The sequence below is a fragment of the Scyliorhinus torazame genome, chromosome 1 (assembly GCF_047496885.1).
Source record: "Scyliorhinus torazame isolate Kashiwa2021f chromosome 1, sScyTor2.1, whole genome shotgun sequence".
Taxonomy (NCBI): domain Eukaryota; kingdom Metazoa; phylum Chordata; class Chondrichthyes; order Carcharhiniformes; family Scyliorhinidae; genus Scyliorhinus; species Scyliorhinus torazame.
In genome coordinates, this window is record NC_092707.1 from 340,432,705 (window position 1) to 340,452,395 (window position 19,691).

General features: G+C 45.4%; 1 pseudogene; it reads left to right on the forward strand.

Moving 5' to 3' along the window:
- Positions 1-2,417: 2,417 nt before the first annotated feature.
- LOC140421703 (nucleosome assembly protein 1-like 1 pseudogene) lies at positions 2,418-4,723 on the forward strand (annotated as a pseudogene).
- Positions 4,724-19,691: the final 14,968 nt, after the last annotated feature.

The window sequence follows — 19,691 nt, forward strand, 5'->3', positions numbered from 1 at the left end:
TGATATTGACCTGGGGAGATAATTTGTTTTCCTCATTTTGTGAACACCCATCAGATATATCATTAACTTTTGTCGCACATCTTACAATATTTCAGTCCTTGATGATGCTGATCCATCAGAAATGTAAAGTTCAAATATGATTTTGTTCAGTGGGAAAACGTGTATATGGGATACTGATGAGAAGTAAAATGCTTCAGGAGGGACGCCTGTATCTGTTAAGAGGTTAAAAGGTTACGAAAATAGCCTTTCTCCCAGTTCTAATAAAGTACTATAACTGATGAATGGAGCTGACCTGTCTGATGAATTTCAAAAAAGATTATAATCAAACTGCAAAGAAAAAATCAAAGCTCTGAGGGAGATTGGGAGCAGAACCAAGTGTCAAATGCTTGCACCCCCCCCCCCCCCCCCCCCGCCACCACACATCTCAAAAACAGTAACAGCATGCTTGTGGAGATGATTCAACTTCCCCTGATTAAAGAAGAACATTTTCCATGCCTATAAAATAATGGGATAAGGTTCTCATCCCACATTGGAACATCTGCCCACGTCGGATCTGAAATTCTAGTGCACAGCTCGGTCACAGATAATAAAATGACTTTCATTCTTCGAGTTGACTTTGACCAGTGGAAGCCACAGGTGCCAACATAGAAACATGACTCACTGTAACTTGCTCCCGCTCCGCAGTCAAAGGGCTCCTGCACAAAGCTTTCGTTCAGCAATCCACAGTATCCAACTTGAAAAGGCTGGCAAATAGAATTTGAGGATCTCTGTTTCCACAGGGTATTTTCTTTCTGAGTAACTGCTGGAGAAACAAATAAACTATGAGGTGTCTCCTTCTGGTGGTCTGTGGTCGGATTCGCCATGATGAATCATCTGCTGTGAACGAATAAAAAGACCTTCCCTTGCACTACTATCGAATACTAATAAGACTGACAATAAGCTCAAATGAGAGTCAGAGTCTGTATTTCTTTAGCAGTGATTTTAACCCTTAGACATGGAATACACCATGTTCACCAGAGCAGACCATGTTTTAGGTTCGCAAATCACACATTGTGTGGCTGAAACAAACTCAAATGATATCGTAATATCGTACCTTAGAGTCAGTATTGACTCTGAGGTTGAAATTCTTTCCTTTATTTAAATTAGTGAAGCCAAGAATTTACATATTTAAGATGGTAATATTTAAGAGCTAATGGTGCAGGGCAGGCTTGTATGAACACAGAGACAAGGCTAGCCGCCTGCTGGCTCAGCAGCTGAGAAAGCAGGCAGCCACGAGAGAAATAGCCCAGGTAAAGGATAGCAAAAGCAGACTGGTAGTCGAACCAAAAATGCTGAATGACGCGTTCAAGGCCTTCTACCGGGGCCTGTACACCTCTGAGCACCCCAACGGGGACTCAGGGATGAAGCGGTTCCTCAATGGACTGGACATGCCAGTCGTGGGGGGAGCTGGAAGAACCGAAAGAACTGGGAAAGGTCATGAAGAGCATCAGCTCCATGCAGGCGGGGATGACACCGGGACCCGATGGGCTCCCGGCAGACATCTATAAAAAATGTGCGACAACACTGGGCACCATGTCTTCTACGTTAATACAAGCCACAATATCATTGAGACCCAAAAAAGACAAAGACCCAACCGAATGCAAATCATATAGATCCATTTCACTGTAGAACTGCATACCAGAGGTGGTCACAGGCTTTGTTAAGGGTAGACAGCGAACAGCAAACATCAGACGACTGCTAAACGTGATAATGATCCCATCCAGGGCGAGAACACCAGAGGTGATTTTCTCCCTGGCGCAGAGAAGGCCTTCAACAGAGTCGAGTGGAAATACCTCATTAAGCTATTGGAGTGGTTTGGCCTGGGGACAGGGTTCACCTCATGGGTGAAACTCCTGTACAACGTCCCCAAGGCGATCATACGGACCAATACCACCAACTCTGAATACTCCCAGCTGCACAGAGGCGTAAGGCAGGGATGTCCGCAGTCGCCGTTCCTATTCGCCCTGGCAAACGAGCCATTGGCGATCGCCTTCAGAGTGGCAAAAAGCTTGTAAGGAATCCAAAGAGGAGACAGAGAGCACAGAGCCTCTACATCTCGGACCCACAAAAAGGCATGGAAGGGATCATGAAGCTCCTGCGAGAGTTTGGAGTAGTCTGAAGGAAGAATAGAGAAAATTCTTCTGCCGATCTGGTGAATTACAGTCACCTGGAACTCAATGCACGGAAAGACTGAGAAGTTAGAGATAGGAGGTTTGAAGGCATCCCACCAGCTTCAAGTCACAGGTAACATATGTGAAAATTGGTGTGCTTTCAAGCAGCAATTTAGACTCTATATTGCAGCCCTTGGCCTGCAGGCACAGCCTGACGAGAGACGGATTGCGTTGCTGCTCACGGTAGCAGGCCGTCAAGCAATAGAAATGTACAACACCTTTGCATTCAACAGCAAAGAGGAAAGCAAGAGCTTTGATGAAGTAATAAAGTATTTTAATTGGCATTGCTCCCCGAAGAAAAGTGAAACATTTGAACGTTACATATTCCGTACGCGTACCCAAATGCAGTCAAATCTTTTGATAGCTTTATAACCAACTTGCGGTTGAAGGTGCAGTTGTGTAATTGTAGTTCTTTAAAGTCGTTGATGATCCGCGACCAGATTGTGTTTGGGATATCAAATGGTAAAGTACGTGAGAGGTTATTAAGGGAAGACGACCTGAAATTAGAAAATGCTATCAAAATCTGCCATGCAAGCGAGCTAGCTGCACAGCAGATCAGGACGCTCAACCTGAAACATTTGGCGCCAATCTGGAAGAAGATGGCAGCACCAAAAGCACTGTGACGCGGTTGAATAAAATACGTGATCTCAGTGCGGGTAGCCATTTTAAGCGGCTGGCCGGGTCTGCCAACTTATGCCAGCGATGCGGCAATCGACATGGGCCGCAGCAATGTCCCGCATTTGGGAAAGTATGTTCCAAGTGTGGCCGCACAAATTATTTTTCGAAGCAATGCTTTTCGCGTCCAACAGTGGACCAAACAATGTCAGCCAACGCAATTGATGAGAGGTCCCTTGAAGGACTGTTTCTCATTGATCTGATTTCGACCAAGGACACAATATGTTCGAGTATGGGCAGCACGGTAGCACAAGTGGATAGCACTGTGGCTTCACAGCGCCAGGGTCCCAGGTTCGATTCCCCACTGGGTCACTGTCTGTGCGGAGTCTGCACGTTCTCCCCGTGTCTCCGGTTTCCTCCCACAGTCCAAAGATGTGCAGGTTAGGTGGATTGGCCATGATAACTTGCCCTTAGTGACCATAAAGGTTAGGAGGGGTTATTGGGTTACGGGACAGGGTGGAAGTGAGGGCTTAAGTGGGTCGGTGCAGATTTGATGGGCCGAATGGCCTCCTTCTGCACTGTATGTTCTATTTTTTATGTTTTATGTAAAGAGGTCTTACTGACCAGTTGTGACAATAGTACTGGAGATGTTGGTACCATCGAAGATAGATGGACAATTCCAGTGATACTGAATGCCACATTGATAAAATGTAAGCTCAGTACGGGAGCGAGGGCCAACCTCCTCAGCTGGACCGAATAGATCGGCTGCGAATTAAAAGAAAGCCTACTGAAAGACTACAATGGGAATGAGATTGCAACGCTGGGTGCATGTGAACTCGAAGCTGTGGGTACACAACAGAAGTTGCATCATACCATTTTCCATTGTGGACATGGAACGCGAGTCCATCATAGGTGCGGATGCATGTGACGCCTTGAACCTAGTTGAGTGGCTGTACATTCCAGACAGCGCTGCGACTGGCAATGAGATATAATAGCGCAGTTATCCGACGAGGTACAAGCAAAAGTTAAAATGGAGGAAGACAAACCAGATGAAAAGATGGAGGAGCCACAAAGAATTCCAGAATTCTGGTTAACAGTCTTCAAAAATGTGAATTTGCTCAGTGACATGATACAGGACCATGATGAACCTATCCTAAAGCATCTACAAGATGTGAACATTAAATATTCACATTTCGAACAGCCAATAAGCTTCACTCTGGAGTTTAATTTTGAGCCAAATGAGTATTTCACAAATGAGACAACTGTCACAAAAGCGTACCGGATGGAGCCGCGGCCTGACAAGTTAGACTTTTTATTCGTTGACGAATCAGAAATCACGGGATGCACAGGGTGCCAGATTGAGTGGAAGAAAGGAAAAAAACGTCACACTGAAAACCATTAAAACGAAGCAGAAACATAAGGGTTGGAGCACTGGCAGAACAGTTACGAAAACTGTACCAAATGAATCTTTCTTCAATTTTTTCAGTCCTCCTGACGTTCCAGAGCATATAGTGTTAGATGAAAATTGTGCAGCAAGACTCGCTGCTGACTTTGAAATTGATCACTTCTTACGTCAACACATAATTCCACATGCAATGTCATATTTTACAGGAGAAGCCATTGCAGATGATAATGACTCCGATGATGATTACGAAGATGATAATTACGACGACCATGATTATGATAAGGAAAGTGGAGACTCAGATGATGAGCCAGAAGAGGACAACTGTGAAACGCTATTCAGGTGGTTTGGTTGTCGTGATGAGGTGATCACAAGGGGCGCCCAGTCTGTGCAGGACAACAAAAATTGTGAAAGCTCTAAGATGGCATGTGCAGAGGCTGAAAGTAGCAGGTACATCAGATCAGAGCACTTCAACTGCGAACAGGCTGGTAACTGAAGAAATAATCCCCATTCTGGAAAAACTGGTTCCAGAGGCGTACAGTGAATGATTTCATGCCCATGAAATGGGCGGCACAGCAACACAGTCAACTCAGTCACCTCAACTGTACTGTGAGTAGCCGAAGAAACATCCAGTGACAAACAGGAGGACGTTCATCCAGTAGAGGTGGCAGAAGAGGATTCTGGGAGAAGTCAACTTAGTCACCTTGACTGTACTATGGATAGCCAAAGAACTGGTGTCAAGGAGCGGTTAAGCCCAAAGCACTACATTAGTGTTTCTCTCCTTCCCTCCTCCTCCTCTAACCAAAAAAACAGGGACTGTGAGGAGGTCAAGCAAGGATAAAGAAGCATATCACAGCCAGCATGTAAGTGATTGGCTGGTGACTGGTAAGTAGTTTTTATTTTCTATTTTCTTTTCTCTTACTCTCTCTTGGTGTTGTTGTAAAGTTAACTTAAGGGTTAAGTCATGGCATGAGATCTCAGACCCATGTCATGCTTCTCCTGTGCGATGTAGGAATTCAGGGACCCTTCCGGTGTCTCTGATTCCTTCAAGTGCAGAAATTGTGTCCAACTGCAGCTCCTGTCAGACCTCTTGACGGCTCTGGAGCTACTGGTGGATTCACTTTGGAGCATCCGCGATGCTGAGGATCTCGTGCGTAGCACGTTCAGTAAGTTGGTCACACCGCAGATTAAAATTACTGAGGAAGATAGGGAATAGGTGACCACCAGACAGAAAAAGAGTAGGAAAGCAGTGCAGGGGTCTCCTGCGGTCATCTCTCTCCAAAACAGATATACCATTTTGGGTACTGTTGGGGGAGATGGCTCACCAGGGAAAGGTGGCAGCAGCCAGGTTCATGGCCCCACAGCTGGCTCTGCTGCGCAGGAGGGCAGGAAAAAGAGTGGCAGAGTTATAGTTATAGGGGATTCAATTATAAGGGGAATAGATAGGTGTTTCTGCGGCCGGAAACGGGACTCCAGAGCCTCCCTGGTGCAAGAGTCAAGGATGTCTTGGAGCGGCTGTCAGGCATTCTGGAGGGGGAGGGGGAGCAGCCAGCTGTCATGGTACATATAGGCACCAACAATATAGGTAAAACACGGGATGAGGTCCAACAAGCTGAATTTAGGGAGTTAGGATTTAAACTAAATGGTAGGACCTCAAATTCAAATTCCTGGGATATTGGAACCACTTCTGGGGGATGTGGGACCAGTACTAAAAGGACGGTCTGCACCTGGGCAGGACTGGAACCAATGTCTTCAGGGGATTGTTTGCTCGTGCTATTGGAGGGCAGTAAGGTGGGGACAGAAACAAAAGGCAGGAAAGGAAAAAATGGAAGGCAGAGAAACCAAAGTCAAAAATCCAAAAAGGCCACATTACATCATAATTCTAAAAGGGCAATAAATGTCAAAAGAACCAGCCTGAAGGCTCTGTGTCTCAATGCGAGGAACATTTGTAATACGGTTGATGAATTAACTGCGCTGACAATCATTAACGGAGATGATGTAATTGGGATCACGGAGACCTGGCTCCAGGGCGACTAAGGATGGGAACTCAACATCCAGAGGTATTCAATATTCAGGAAAGATAGAAGGAAAGGAAAGGGAGGTGGGGTAGCATTGCTGGTTAAAGAGGAAATTAATGCAATAGTAAGGAAGGACATTAGCCTGGACAATGTGGAATCTGTATGAGTGGAGTTGCAGAACACCAAAGGGCAAAACACGTTAGTGGGAATTGTGTACAGAGCACCAAACAGTGGTTGTGAAGTTGGGGATTGCATCAAACAGGAAATTTGAGATGCGTGCAGTAAGGGTATAGCAGTTATTATGGGTGACTTCAATGTACATATTGATTGGCTAATCAAACTGGTAGCAGTGCGATGGAGGAGGATTTCTTGGAATGTATAAGGGATAGTGTTCTCGACCAATATGTCAAGGAACCAACTAGAGAGCAGGCCATCCTAGACTGGGTATTGTGCAATGCAAGAGGATTAATTAGCAAAGTTGTGCTATAACTTTTAATTAGCAAAGTTGTGCTATATCCCACCCAAAGTTGGGCAATATCCAGGTCTGAGCTGACAAGTGGCAAGCAACATTCATGCCACACAAGAGCCAGGTAAAGACCATCTCCAATAAGAGAGAATCAAACATCACCCCTTGACATTCAATGGCATTATCATCACTGAATCCCCACTATCAACATCCTGGGGGGGTTAACATTGACCAGAAACAGAACTGGACTAGTCATATAAATACTGTGGCTACACAAGCAGGTCAGAGGCTAGGAATCCTGTGGTGAATAACTTGCCTCCTGACTCCCCAAAGCCTGTCCACCATCTACAAAGCACAAGTCAGGAGTGTAATGGAATGCTCCCCACTTGCCTTGATGAGTGCAGCTCCAGCAACATGCAAGAAGCTCAACAACATCCAGGACAAAGCAGCCCACTTGATTGGCACAGTTTCCAATAACATTCACTCCCGCCATCACCTACGCAGTGTGTGCTATCTACAAGATGCATTGCAGGAGCTCACCAAGGTTCCTTAGACAGTGTCATGATATTCAAACACACACATCATGATAGACACACCAACAGACAAATCAGAACACACACCACCACAACCAATCACAGAAAGATATAAAAGCACAAACACGACACCTGGTGGTCAGTATTAGCTGGAGAGGAGGACCAGGACAGAGCTGCTACACGAAACACTCAGGGAGACAGCACGTGCAGAGTATCCAGAACGAACTGTATTATAAGAGTTAAAATAAAATAGAGTTGTACCACATACAACTGTGTTAGCTCATCTGTGCACCAGAGCACCCAACACCACATGGTACAGGAGTGGATCGATACCTGCCGGCATACCTCAGTGTACACAGACAACCAGCAGTGCCCAGGCAAAATGATAGAGCTCTCGGTTCCGCAGCCGCTCCAGTGCTACGGCGATCTCCGCAAAAACTGGCGGCGATTCCGGCAAGTGTTCGAATTGTTCCTGGTGGCAGCTGAACTCCAAGACCTGGATGATAGCGAAAAAATTGAATTTCTCCTCACCATCACCGGTGCAAGGGCAAGAGAAATATTCACAAGGTTCAGGTTCTTCAGGAGGCAGCAAAGGTACGATTACCAGGCAGTCCTGGACAAATTCTCCAAGTACTGTGAAGAAAACGCAATCCAATCGGCAAGTAAAGGTAAGAAAAGCGGCAGTACTCACCTCGTGGCTGGGATCCCGGAGCCCGAATTCCCAGAGGCAGAAATCCCGGGCCTGAGAGAGGGCTGGGTTGAGGTCGGTGGCCATCTTGCTAAAGGTATCACGCTAGCACAGTTGCGCGAGCAGTACGCAGAACCGGAAGTTTTGTTTGCGCATGCGCGAGATGCTGCGCATGCGCAGTCAAGAAAACGGCCATCGGTAAAGGAACAGCGATCTGAGCATGCGCAGTCGCTTCCTACGTGCTACATACCGAGCGTCAGGATGTCAGAGGCCCCAGACTGCACCAATTTAAAGGGGAAACGTCCCAAATCCAATTTAAAAGGGAAACGTCCCAAATCAAAAAAACAAAAATCTGTTAAAGCTGTAAAACAACCTTCCCTCACCTGGAATGACAGCACATTGCCGCAAATTGACCCAGGAGATGAATTTGACCTCCGAAGAACCCTCCGACAAGCAGTTACCTATGCACAAGCCGATGATTCCGACCTCGAATACTTCGATGACGATCTTTACAGTGTTTCCGGACCTCGCGAGCCCAATGATAGCTCCGTGGTCCTATACGACTATGACTCGGACGAACCTTTCGTGTTGCACATTGGCGGACCCACATTGAATCCGACGCAGATGCGGATTCATTTTTCGGATTTGAGGATCTTCAATCCAGCAGATATGACGTCCCAACTTATCAGTACCGGATGATGCTGCAGCCTGACATTAACAGACAGGGAGCGGTGCAAGCACACGGAGAGCGCCCTGCTGCCACACAGAGCGTGGTCCATGTCCCGCTCAACGTTCCCGACTCTATGAAAGAAGACATGCAAGACTCCAGAGCATCTTCGCATGAACCAGAAGTGACTCCAGTGTCACAAGCCTCCACAGCAAGCTCGTGGACAGACTCCACCTTGTTCCTGGCATGCAGGGCGGATGGATTGGTGCGTAGGCGCAATCAGCGAGCTTTGCGCCGCCTTCCACGCTCGCAACTGAACCGTACGCACACGCCGGATCCTCCACTGGTTCCCAAGGATGACTTCGTGGAGATGCCACGGATCATGCCCCTTCCATCGCCACCAGAACCAGACCACAGCCAAGGCAACACTAACAAAGATGTTGAATGTTATATTTGCACGAAGGAAAAACCAAGCACTGTGCGAAGTACAACAAATGGAAAAGTAGAGACTTCGGCAACAGCATCACCTCCAACAGTCCAAGGTGAATCAGTGTGAACCCAAATCTCCACAGCTGAACCGGCTTGAGGACCAGCCTATTCTTGAGGCGGTCACCCATTAGACTGGACTTATAACGCTGTTCATACGTTCAAAAAGTCAAACACTTCTGTATTATAACCTGTTGTTGTTTATCGTTCCAGATATCGTCTGACCGGACCACTGTTCAAGTTGTTTTTTATCTCGCATTCATGTTTTGTTATGGTACAACCTTGTTAGTGTGACGCACCCGACATCGCCCCATGTAAATAGTTACGTCATATACACACGCTGTACACAACACACGCACACACTCTTAGATGCACTCACGACACGATTATATTTATAACCACGTAGGCACATATCTTTGTAAAAAGGGGGGATGTCATGATATTCAAACACACACATCATGATAGACACACCAACAGACAAATCAGAACACACACCACCACAACCAATCACAGAAAGATATAAAAGCACAAACACGACACCTGGTGGTCAGTATTAGCTGGAGAGGAGGACCAGGACAGAGCTGCTACACGAAACACTCAGGGAGACAGCACGTGCAGAGTATCCAGAACGAACTGTATTATAAGAGTTAAAATAAAATAGAGTTGTACCACATACAACTGTGTTGGCTCATCTGTGCACCAGAGCACCCAACACCACAGACAGCACCTCCCAAACCCATGACCACTACAATCTAGAAGGACAATGGCAGCAGGTACATGGGAATACCACCACCTGGATGTTCCCCTCAAAGTCACTCACCACCCTGACTTGGAAATATATCGCTGTTCCTTCACTGTCGCTGAGTCAAAATCCTGGAATTCCCTCCCTAATAGCACAGTGAGTGCACCTACACCACATAGACTGCAGCGGTTCAAGAAGGCAGCTCACTACCACCTTCCCTGGGGCAAATAGAGATGGGTAACAAATGCTGACCTAGCCAGCGAAGCCCACAACTCATAAAAAATAATTTTTTTAAAAGCCATGCCATGTGGTTACGGATTGTGGTTGAATACCATTCTGCTGATGACCCACTTGTTTCGTTGATGACATATCTGAGCTGCTAGATCTGTTCTCAGTCTATCCAATTTCGCAGAATGGTAGTGCCACACAGCATGATATGTAGACAGAACTTTGCCTTCACGACGACTGTGCAGTGGCAATATTGAAATGAAAAAAATGAAATGAAAATCGCTTATTGTCACAAGTAGGCTTCAAATGAAGTTACTGAGAAAAGCCCCTAGTCGCCATATTCCGCCGCCTGTTCGGGGAGGCTGGTACAGGAATTGAACCCGCGCTGCTGGCTTGCATTGGTCTGCTTTAAAAGCCAGCTATTTAGCCCTGTGCTAAACCAGCCCCTTGTTAAGGAAGCATTGTCAAGGAAGAACGCAACTGCAACTGATTGATGGGTTGCCCCCTGTTGGTTTTTGCATCATTTGCCACAATTAGATTAGGCAGATATACCTCGAAGGATTCGGTCAGCTCTGACAAGTAATGGACATTGAAGTTCTTTACCCAGAATATATTTTGTGCACTTGTGACCCTCAATGCCTATTTCATGTGGCATTTATTATCATAGAGTTCATAGAATTTACAGTGCAGAAGGAGGCCATTCGGCCCATCGAGTCTGCACCAGCTCTTGGAAAGAGCACCCTACCCAAGGTCAACACATCCACCCTATCCCCATAACCCAGTAACCCCACCCAATACTAAGGGGAATTTTGGACACTAAGGGCAATTTATCACGGCCAATCCACCTAACCTGCACATCTTTGGACACATTATGGAGGAGTACTGATTTATAATAATCTTTATTAATAATAATAATCTTTATTACTGTCACAAGTAGGCTTACATTAACACTGCAATGAAGTTATTGTGACAATCCCCCCCCCCCGTCGCCACACTCCGACGCCTGTTCGGGTACACTGAGGAAGAATTCAGAATGACCAAATCACCTAACAAGCACGTCTATTTCCTTTTCTTTTCATGTACTTAATGATCTGTTGAGCGGCTCGCAGAAAAATACTTTTCACTGTACCTCGGTACATGACATAAACAAATCCAATCCAATCCAATCTTTAGGGACTTGTGGGAATGCTGTGGGAATGCTAAAGGGGAAATGCTGAGGAAATCAAAAGCACAAAGGGACTTGAATTGAAAATCGCTTATTGTCACAAGTAGGCTTCAAATGAAGTTACTGTGAAAAGCCCCGAGTCGCCACATTCCGGCGCCTGGGAGTCCTTGTTCAAGATTCTCTAAAGGTTAACGTGCAGGTTCAGTCGGGAGTTAGGAAGGCAAATGCAATGTTAGCATTCATGTCGAGATGGCTAGAATACAAGAGCCGGGATGTACTTCTGAGGCTGTATAAGGCTCTGGTCAGACCCCATTTGGAGTACTATGGGCAGTTTTGGGCCCTATCAAAGGTAATTTTACTTGATTGCTTATTATGGGTGGAGCGAGTGAGCAAAGAGGAGATTCTGGAAAAGACCTGAAGCTCTGAGCTGGGACTTTGTGTGCATATAGAACATCCTGTGTGTAATGAGACGAATTAAAGTAATGTAAACAAACTTGTGGTAGATTTGGAACCAGTATCATCTTTGCATTGCTCTGACGTGAATTGGACATATAAGATATCCAGCAATTGTTTTAGGTTGTGGCCGATTTAGCTCAATTGGATGGACAGCTGGTTTGTATTGCAGAGCAAGGCCACAGCGTGGATTCAATTCCCATACCAGCTGAGGTTACTCATGAAGGCATTTGGGCAGCACTGGAGCACAAGTGGACAGCACTGTGGCTTCACAGCGCCAGGGTCCCAGGTTCAATTCCCCACTGGGTCACTGTCTGTGCAGAGTCTGCACGTTCTCCTGTGTCTGTGTGGGTTTCCTCTGGGTGCTCTAGTTTCCTCCCACAGTTCAAAGACATGCAGGTTAGGTGGATTGGCCCTGATAAATGTGAAGCAACAGTGCTAACCACTGAGCCACCATGCTGGCAACAGTAGTGAACTCGCCAACATCGAGGGCATTTAAAAGTTTATTGGATAAGCATATGGATGATAATGGCATAGTGTAGGTTAGATGGCTTTTGTTTCGGTGCAACATCGTGGGCCGAAGGGCCTGTACTGCGCTGTATCGTTCTATGTTAAACTGGAGCACCCGGAGGAAACCCATGCAGACACAGGGAGAACGTGCAGATTCCGCACAGACAGTGACCCAAGCCAGGAATCGATCCCGGGTCCCTGGTGCTGCAAAGCAACAGTGCTAACCACTGTGCGATCGTGTTGCCCAATTTATTATCTGAAGGAGGGTGGTAGGTGGTAATCAGCAAGAGGCTTCTTTTCCCATGTTAGATCTGATGTCATGAGACTTCATGATGTCCATCGTCAATCTTGAGGAGCCGTAGGGCCACATTCTCCTCTCCGTATACCATCCAGTGGGGTGTGTTCCACTAATGGCACAAAACATACCCAGAGATGGTGATAGAGAAGTCTGGAATGTTAGCTGAAGGGTATGACTATGTCAGGCTGTTTCTTGACTCGTCTGTGGGACAACCCTTAATTATGGCACAAGCTCCCAGTTTTGCTGAGGAGGACTGGACTGGGCGTGTCATTGCCGAGTCGAGTGCCGAGGGCAATGTCTGGTGGTGCAAGTAGTTTTATTCTCAGACTTAATCATTTGTAGTTTAATACAACTGAGTGGCATGCTAGGCCATTTGAGAAGGCAGTAAAGAGTCAATCGCACTGCTGCGATGTATAAATCAGACCAAGTAAGAATGGCAGATTTTCTTCCCATAAGAGCATTAGTGAACCGGATGGGTTTTTATGACAATCTGGTAGTTTCATGTTCACCATTAAAGATGCGAACCTTTTACTCCAGATTTATTTAATTGCCATAATTTAATTTCCCCAGCTGCCATGGTGGGGTTTGCACTGGTGCCATTGGTTCATTAGTCAAGGTCTCTGTATTTCTGGCCCAATAATATAACCACTATCCTACTGCACCCCCGTTCTGTATGCTACCACTGGCAGGACTAACAACTAAGTGTATCAGATTCACTTTCAGTGAAGGAAAGATGATTTTACTCTCATTTCATATATGTAATGTGAAATGTATATCAATATATGTCAAAGATTTGGATTAAATTGCCTTATATGATTTTTGCAGTCATCAAGACGAGGAATGTCAGCACTGGGAATGGAATACTTTTTCACTCTTGGCACTCACTGTCAGTGTCACTGCCTGCCAGGTCAGGTATAATATGACCAGATGTAGAATAAAGCTCCCTCTGCAGTATTCTAGTCCAAACTGTTCTTTTAACGATAACCTCAGAACAGCAAACGCTACTGCATCAGTGTGAATTTTTCCACTTCCCACGCCAGTCTTTTTATGTTTTCTCTGAGTGCGACTGCCAGTTTGAATGGTGATTAATCCTGAATTATGGAGAGTTTTGCACTGTAGAATTTCATCCACTAAGAATTGGTCCTGCTCAAATTTATTTTACAATAAGGACATTTACAGGAACCAAAGAACTTTCATCACAGCGGTTTGAGCTGGAATGAAACCAGACAACAGGAAAAAGGACAGTGTTTGGAATTGCTGTCCCACCCAGTTCCGTTTACAGAAATATATACTTTTTATTTTAGTAGGCTATTGGTGGTAAATTTGTACAATTCACTAACTCATTATTTCTTGTGGGGGGGGGGGGGGGGGGGAATCCACAACCACAGTGTTTTTCTAAAATTGAAAACTCATGAGTCTTTCTTTGCTACTCATGAATTTTCCACTACACTTCATCAAGGAGTGAATCGGTGTAACAATTCTCCACTGTTTTCAATGAGTAACAGCATTCAATACCATTTAGAAAGAATATACTTGCAGTTCTGCTACAAGCAGTCCACAGAGAAAACTCTCTCCCTCCACAAGCCTATGATTTCACTATTATAGATGTGGGGCATTGCCAACTGGAAACCAATCATCCTTCATAGACTGGGGTGAGGGAGGGAAGGGACAAGATTAGGTTGGAAATTACTGAAAGCTCCTTGCTCATAAGCTATGCCTCTACCTTTTCTTTGATTTGCATTTTATTCATCTGACTGGATGGATTGCAGACATATTCCTAACTTACATTGATTTGAATGCAAATAAGATAAAGTAATGGGCAATGGCCGATCTAATCGTCTCCCACCACTATCTGACACAAACTTTATAATGGCACATAATTTATCAGATTAAGAGTGAGTATAATAGTAGTCACCATTATTGTGTGAATGCTACAGCAATACCAGGAAACAGCAACTGTAGGGTTAAATATAGAAATCCAAAAGCTGCTGTCCAAGATGTCCCATTCCACCATGAACTTACAGTCATGTGCTGTCTGCTTCATAATTGAAATGCATGCAAAGATGTGAAGTTGATGTACTTTCTCGATACATACAAACTAAACATATCCATTTCTGTGTAAGCGCCTTTTTAATGACTTAGGTGTAAGCTACTGAAGTCAACCGCTCTGGCACAGAAAATTAGCTATAATAGGTGTAGGAAGAATGGAGGCAAAGACTATTTTCTAAAGGGGAAATGCTGAGGAAATCAGAAGCACAAAGGGACTTGAATTGAAAATCGCTTATTGTCACAAGTAGGCTTCAAATGAAGTTACTGTGAAAAGCCCCTAGTCGCCACATTCCGGCGCCTGGGAGTCCTTGTTCAAGATTCTCTAAAGGTTAACGTGCAGGTTCAGTCGGCAGTTAGGAAGGCAAATGCAATGTTAGCATTCATGTCGAGCTGGCTAGAATACAAGAGCAGGGATGTACTTCTGAGGCTGTATAAGGCTCTGGTCAGACCCCATTTGGAGTACTATGGGCAGTTTTGGGCCCTATCAAAGGTAATTTTACTTGATTGCTTATTATGGGTGGAGCGAGTGAGCAAAGAGGAGATTCCGGAAAAGACCTGAAGCTCTGAGCTGGGACTTTGTGTGCATATAGAACATCCTGTGTGTAATGAGACGAATTAAAGTAATGTAAACAAACTTGTGGTAGATTTGGAACCAGTATCATCTTTGCATTGCTCTGACGTGAATTGGACATATAAGATATCCAGCAATTGTTTTAGGTTGTGGCCGATTTAGCTCAATTGGATGGACAGCTGGCTTGTAATGCAGAGCAAGGCCACAGCGTGGATTCAATTCCCATACCAGCTGAGGTTACTCATGAAGGCATTTGGGCAGCACTGTAGCACAAGTGGACAGCACTGTGGCTACACAGCGCCAGGGTCCCAGGTTCGATTCCCCACTGGGTCACTGTCTGTGCAGAGTCTGCACGTTCTCCCGTGTCTGTGTGGGTTTCCTCTGGGTGCTCTAGTTTCCTTCCACAGTCCAAAGATGTGCAGATTAGGTGGATTGGCCATGATAAATGTGAAGCAACAGTGCTAACTACTGAGCCACCATGCCACCCTATTAAAGAGTTGCCTTGCATATAACAATATTAAAGAGATATAAATGTCCTTCACATGGCCCCTGAGGTCCAAGATGCTCTCTTTCCCTTGCATTGATGTTGTCAGATTACTGATCATGCACAAATGTAAAAATCTGAATCTACCTCATGGCAGATACTGCCAAATTAATTCCTCCAGCAAACGTCAGCTCAAGAGAATTGTATTCACCAACGTACATCGAGTCACTCCTGGACAAAATGTACCAGAGAATGCATTTCACGCAAAAAATGTCTGATAGGTTTTTCAATTAAACAAAACAATGTGGTTGCACTCCATCCAAAGTTAGTGAGCTTGTGAATTGGTAACTGTACATTGAGGCCCCTAAGTGGCCAGTTCATGGCTACTTAAGGGCTGTTTTCCACACAGACTCAACTTTTAGGCTGTCACGCGGATCAAAGCTCCGTGAGGAAACCCAAAAATAAAGTTAGGTCTCGGGAAGGAAGAGGTGTGGGTGGGGAGTACCTCCATAAGAAGGCCCTTACTAATTGGGGACCTCTTAAAGCTCAGTGACCTTCCAGCATCCCTAATCGCCGCCCCCCCCTCCCCATCCCAGTCTAACATCATGACCCCTATCATCCCCTTTGTGACTCCCAGGCCTTCCCTTTCCCACTCCTCCCCCCCCCCCCCCCCCCCACCCCACCCCAGGACCCCTTTTATTTACCTGGGTCTCTGGTGCCTAGGACTTTATTTCAGGCAGCCCATATAATTCCTACAGTGCAGAAGGAGGCTATTCCGTTGGCACTGCTGCCTCACAGCACCAGGGACCCGTGTTCAATTCCGGCCTTGGATGACTGTCTGTGCAGAGTTTGCACATTCTCCCAGTAAAAGTGCTCAGAATAATACGTTCAAGCAGGTCCAGTTCCCTATCATCTTAACCCACTTCACCCATACTGTTCCCTCAAGGTTCGAGGTTAACATCAGGATTTTATTTTCTGAAATTTGCTTCCCCTCTCACTTCATTATTGCTTTGTTTTCCAAAAAGGTAGAATGTTGATGAGGATACTTCTTAAAAACATGGCCACACAACATTTGGAATAAAATATACTTTTGATTAATCAACAATAAAAAAATTACATTTGAAATCAGTCATAGATAGTACAATTAATTAGTTAGGAATAATTTGCATGTCTGGAATTTAATAAAACAGATGTAATAATATGGACCAAAAAAATAAAACTTGTACTACAATTAGTTAGGAGTAATTTGCATGCCTGGAATTTAATAAAACAGATGTAATAATATAGACCAAAAGAATAAAACTTGAACTACAATTAGAGTGCTGTGAGGTTTTAGTAGCAATATTTTTGAATTAAGTTAACAGGTCACTAGGTAACAGTGATGTACTTCTCATTGCGTACACTTGCATTTGTAGAATCGTACAACACCTATAGACGCTGCGTTTTTTTGTCGTATCAATTCTATTAGAATGAGCATGTAATGGTCCCCTGGGAATGTTAATGGTAGCAGTGGGACAAACTTGGGCATAAGAGAATGTAAAAATTGTTTTGAGCAGACTGATTAAGATCAGCTGTTTGATTTTTCTCCATCTATGTTTTCCAAATTACTTTTTAATTATTTTGTCGAGACACCATTTAGTTTGTAACAATTTTGCCTGGAGTACTGCTGTCATATCTGTCCTGCTTTTGTGTGCCTGTCAGACGTATTAGATTTATAATTACGTAACAAATTATTCAACCACATTTGTGGGAAGCGATGACAGACAAATTGTAACATGCATAATCCCAAACAGTCATCAGTTTAGACTTCATAGAGCATATTTATCTAATTCCTGCTATGGGATCTGACTGGAGACACCATACATACTTACACTTAAAAGTGCTTCTCAGTTTAAGCCATGCTTAGTCAACTGTGTTGCAGGTTAATTCAGAGTTTTAACAAAAAGTAAAGACCTGGGGCTGGATTCTCCATTTCAGTGGCCAGGTGCCAGCTCGAACGGAGAATTCGTGGGCGTTTTACGATGAAAAAATCGGCAGCAACCGATCACCGATTCTGAGACCGATGAGGGGCTAGCAACGGTGCTGGGTGAATCGCCCAGCTCCCACGCCGAAAATGACCAGAGAATGGCCAGGTCCTGGGCCGCAATGCTCACGGCAATGACCTGCAGCCCTCGTGCCGTACAACATGGCACTGGCTGTGCATGGGCCCGACTCGCTATCTGCAACCCCACAGGTTTCAGAATCAATTGCCATTTGCGAAAGAGGGTTCCAAACTTCTTACACCCTATGTTTATGGAAATGTTTCTTAATTTAACTGCTGAAATATCAGGCTCTAATCTTTAGTCTATGTCACTAGTCCTGGACTTCCTAACCAGTGGAAATAATTTCTCTCTATCCACATTATCTGTTCCCTTTAATATCATGAAAGTTCCAATCAAATCAAACCATAGGTTGGAATTCTCCGATTGGTGTGATTCACTTTTCCTGTTGGCAGTGTACCACTGCCCATGGGTTTCCTGACAGCGCGTGGTGGTTTCAATGGGAAATCCCATGGACAAATGGTGGGAATATAGAATCCCGGCGTCAGTGAACGGCACGCCACCAAGAAACACGCGGCTGGGCAACCAGAGAATCCAATCTGTATTTTTCCAAATTCCAGGGAACATAAGTCTAGCTTTGTGTAACTTTTCCCTTGATTTAATTCTCAGGACAAAGCGAGGGAGCTCCAAAATGCAGACGTGAGATGCCACAAATTTTAATTTCCCCGATGAATCCCACCACCCAACATTTTCAACAGGTCCAGAATGATAACAGGTTGTGATCTGATGCTCACTTTTAAAAAAAAAATATTTTTTAGTCTCCTCCTTTTTCACATTTTCTCCCAAATGTACACCCACCAACAACAAACAATAATCAGTAACAAATGTGTCAATCCCCATATCGATAACAACGATCCCATCCTCCCACCAATCCCCAAACATTAGCCCGCATGTTCACATAAACACATGACAAAAAGGAATCAGGAATCACCCATGGCCACCATTAACACGCATCGCCCCCCCTCCCCCACAACGCTCCCCCCCACCCCCCAAACTAATGTTTGATATTATCCAGTTCTTGAAAGGGCATGATGAATAATGCCCATGAATTGTAGAACCCCTTCATCCTTCCCCTCAGTTCAAACGTAACCTTCTCAAGAGTCAAGAATTCCAACAAGTCCCCCCGCCACGCCAGGGCACAGGGTGGAGAGGTTGCTCTCCATCCCATCAGGATTCGCCTTCAGGTGATCAACGAGTCGAAGGCTACAGCATCTGTCTCCGCACCCGTTTCCAACCCTGGCTGGTCCAACACCCCGAATATGGCCACCCGGGGGCCCGGGTCCAGTTTCACGTGCACCACTTTAGAAATTACCCTAAAAACCTCCTTCCAGTAATCCTCTAGCTTTGGACAGGACCAAAATAAATTAACGTGATAAGCGGGGGCCCCCCTGCAATGTTCACACACATCCTCTACTCCTTCAAAGAATCGGCTCATTCTCGCCCTCGTGAGGTGTGCTCTGTATACCACCTTCAGCTGTATCAGCCTCAACTTCGCGCACAAGGTGGAGGCATTCACTCTCAGGAGCCCCTCACACCAGAACCTCTCCTCCATATCCTCTCCCAACTCTTCCTCCCACTTTGCTTTGATCCCTACCAGTGGTGTCTTCTCCTCTTCCAAAATAGCTCCGTAAACCGCCGACACTACCCCCTTCTCCAGTCCCCCTGTCGTCAGCACCTCCTGCAGCAATGTGGAGGCCGTGTCCACCGGGAAGCTCTGTATCTCCTTTCTGGCAAAACCTCAAATCTGCATGTATCTAAACATTTCCCCCTGCTCCAGCCCACACTTCGCTTCCAGCTCCTTCAGCCCTGCAAACCGACCCCTAAGAAACAAATCTTTTTGTGTCTTAATCCCCTTCTCCTCCCATTTCCGAAAATTTCCATCCCACATCCCTGGCTCTAATCTGTGGTTCCCCCGAATCGGCATTTCCCTTGATCCTGCCCCCAACTCAAAGTGTTGGCGAGACTGCCTCCAAATTCTCAATGAAGCTATTATTACCGGACTCCCTG